We start from the raw sequence: 3339 nt of genomic DNA, 5'->3' as shown, positions 1-3339 counted from the left end.
ACTAAACGCGTCAATGTTAAGTCTAGGATTTAGACTCTCATGGGTTACCGACTATACTAACCGTCCAACCACATGTTGGTTCACAGGACAATTGTACTTGTGACCTCTACAACAAGACAAATGCACACAACTAAATTATATATAAATGATTCTTAAGAAATTGATCGATAAGACTTATCAATATCAATGTGTGGTGGGTAGCAATGGAAATTCCTACCATCAAAACAATGTCACCGCGCGAGCCTTAAAGCATCTCCAACATAGGGCATCGTCAAGGCCGAACCCTAAACAAACACGGTGTTCGTTCGAGATACGTACGAACACTACAACAAAACATGTCAGTAGGCACATGTTTTCTAAGACGCTTTTATATTCGTCCCTATATTAGGAAGCATCTACTATGTAGACACACTTCTTGAGACGATATATAGAACGTCACAAATCTTAACTTTTTTTAGGTATATCACATTTCTAATTTTTACATGTGCAAATAAATAGAGACGATTTTTGAGACGTTTTAGGTTACATGCATGAGTTTAACAATAAAAAATAAATAGAAAAGAGGCAAAAAAAAAGAAACTTACATGGCCCATCTCTACCCACGAACGCAACAGAATCCGTGTGTGCGTCCTTCAATCCCGCTGCCACGACCTTCCGCTGCCCATCCATGGCGCCGTTGGGCTAGCTTCTCCCGCACCCCAGCGCTGCCTAGTCCGCCCTGCCAATCTCCACCGCGGCGGACTGCCATATCCGCCCTGCCAATCTCCACCGCGGCGGACTGCCAAATCCGCCCGCTAGGCCGCCGTCGTGCTAGCACCTCTTGCATCCTCGTGCAAATCTTCATCGCAATGGGATTTCTCCACGCCGCCACCTTGCCCACTCCTTTGCAAAAGGATCATACGAGTTGAAGGCCTCTCGTACCCCATTGGATCTAGGCAAGAAGAAGGTGTCAGGGGTGCCACCGTCGGCAACGCTGTACATGCGTCCGCTTCAGTAATTTCAGCAACGTCGCCGCTAGCTTCTCCGCCAACACATAGCCCTATCAGTGGTAATCAATCGATTCTCTTGTTTAATTTCAGCAACCACCATAAAAGTTTGAAAATGAAGTCAGCCTAGCTATGGTCGATTTTTATGTATGAATCTGACACTAATCGTATTATGCAAGAGACACTGGTTAATATTTTTGCTGACATGTTAGGGTGTTAAATTAGTCTTAAATTTCAATCTGGTATTGCAGATGATCACATATGTTTACTGTTTCTTGTTCAATGATGTCTTATCATATTCGTTTGAACTGAACCAAACAGAACACACAAAAGCACTGAAATTTTCTCTATCGTACATATTGATGTTCCATAGTTTGAGGTGACTAAGCTGGGACTAAAGAAGCTTTAACACTTCAGCCGTCCTACGATCATCTAATAAATGGTCACGAGATAATCTACTTTTTGCTCCCAGGTGTATGCTTTGTGGCATAAGCCCAAGCACTTGCATCTACGCACATAGAACAACACTGTTCCATTCTTCCACAAGCAGCTAAACTGTTCTGCTCGTCCTTTCAATTGTCAGGGTGATGGTATGTGTTTGCCTTTTATTTCTCAATTCAGCTTTAAATATCTTTGATTTTTTCCTGCATAGGCAATACTAAATGGAGTCTCTTATATTATTTCCTTTTTTTCTTAGTTCTAGAGACACTCATTAGATTAGGGAGACAGAAGGAGAAAGGAACAGGGGAAATGTTCCTTCAGTTCATCGTCAATTCTGTTTACTAGTGGGACTTATTTTCTTGCTACGGATCCAGACACCACTATCCAGCCATATTAAGGTGCTTTTATTCCTTGTGTTGATCATTTTTAAGCAGTAATCTGCTGATGCTTCCAGAATATCTAATCTTGAAAGAACTTTGTGTCTGAATCAATCTTTTGTGGAACCATAATGTGTTCCTTAGTATGATAATATTGGTCTCTTTTATTGATATAGAAGTAAGCTGTTTTTTTTGAATGATATAAGTAAGGTGTTTGTAATGTCCTTTTTAGATTCTAGAGACCATGAATCTATCTGATGTACTGGTTATTAACTTGGCAACGGAATGCAGTAGCATATGTACTAATCATTTCCTTTTGTAGTATTTCAATCCGTGTGAACTAGGGCCACCAATATCTTTTCGCCCGTGGTCCCCTAATATCGGTGGACCGGCTTTTGCGAATGTTATTTGCCAACTCAATTGGAAATCATGTTGATGATTATATTTTCACAAAGAAATCAAACCAGTTTGGTTTTAAATACAAGAAGCATTTAAATAGCATATAGAACCAGTTCTTCCAAAAAAGGAGGAAGCAACAACTTAAAATCCCTTTTCCTGTTTTCTCAGAATAAATAGATATGCCGTGTATGCAGACCAGTCCACTAATTATTTATTTTTCATTGCAAACACCTTTCTATACATGCTTTTAATTTTTCATTCAAGTGGCTCCACATTTCCTCCAGGATAGTGTTGTTTGGAAGGAGTATATTTCCGGTATGGTCACTACAAGATATATGCGAACTTACGACCTTCAATATTTGTCATCGAACGGTCGTTGGTTTCCATTTGCGACCTTTTTACGACCAAAAACAGAAGGTCAAAAGCTGAGGGTCTCTAATAAACTATAACGACCTTTCTGCTGGAATCGTCGTAGAATTTTACGACCAAACGAAAGCATTGAAATTATTTTGGTCGTTGGTTGTCTGCCCAAGCCACATCGAATCCAACGTGGCAAGCTGACATGGCAAAATTTTGACCAACTGAATTGGTCGTAGATTAGAATCAGCCTGGTCCAGTTCGGTCTTTTAGATGGGCCGAGCCCATTAATTCAACCTTTTTAGTATATATGTTTTCTATTGATTTTGGTTAGATACATGGGCCTCGCCCAACTTTTCAGCCTTTTTTTTGTTTTTGGGGCTGTGGGCTTTTAACATTGTTTGGGCCATTATATCTGGTCCCACCAATAAGATAGGTCCCACTTGTCATAGTCTCACATATTGGGCCCACATAATAGAAATTTCAAAACTGCTCAAATTATTTTCATAACTAGGTCCCATCAGCCAGGTTCCAATTCACACGTTTCCAAATCACATACATAATCACTATTATAAACAAAACAGAACAATTGTAATTCAGAAATGTACAATATTTCATTCACAAACAGAGAAGATACATGAAATTCCAGAGTTTACATCATGCAGATAACCCAGCTATCAATACATAACTTTTTATACAAAAATATGTTATCCCTTCTTTGAATATCTTTAGCCTGGCTTCACTTGTATAAGAGAGAGAGCACTCGTCTTGAAGTTAGG

At 39.6% G+C, this 3339-nt stretch overlaps 1 long non-coding RNA gene across 1 annotated transcript; it reads left to right on the top strand.

The window, feature by feature from the left end:
• The first annotated feature begins 607 nt into the window (after nucleotides 1-607).
• On the top strand, nucleotides 608-2077 carry LOC123405647. Its single transcript, XR_006611977.1, has 3 exons — nucleotides 608-1048; nucleotides 1459-1576; nucleotides 1684-2077. It is a non-coding gene; the product is annotated as an uncharacterized LOC123405647 (long non-coding RNA).
• Nucleotides 2078-3339: the final 1262 nt, after the last annotated feature.

This window comes from Hordeum vulgare, chromosome 6H (genome assembly GCF_904849725.1).
Source record: "Hordeum vulgare subsp. vulgare chromosome 6H, MorexV3_pseudomolecules_assembly, whole genome shotgun sequence".
NCBI lineage: Eukaryota > Viridiplantae > Streptophyta > Magnoliopsida > Poales > Poaceae > Hordeum > Hordeum vulgare.
Note: the sequence above shows the minus strand (reverse complement) of the source record. Positions and strands in the feature narration are given on the sequence as shown.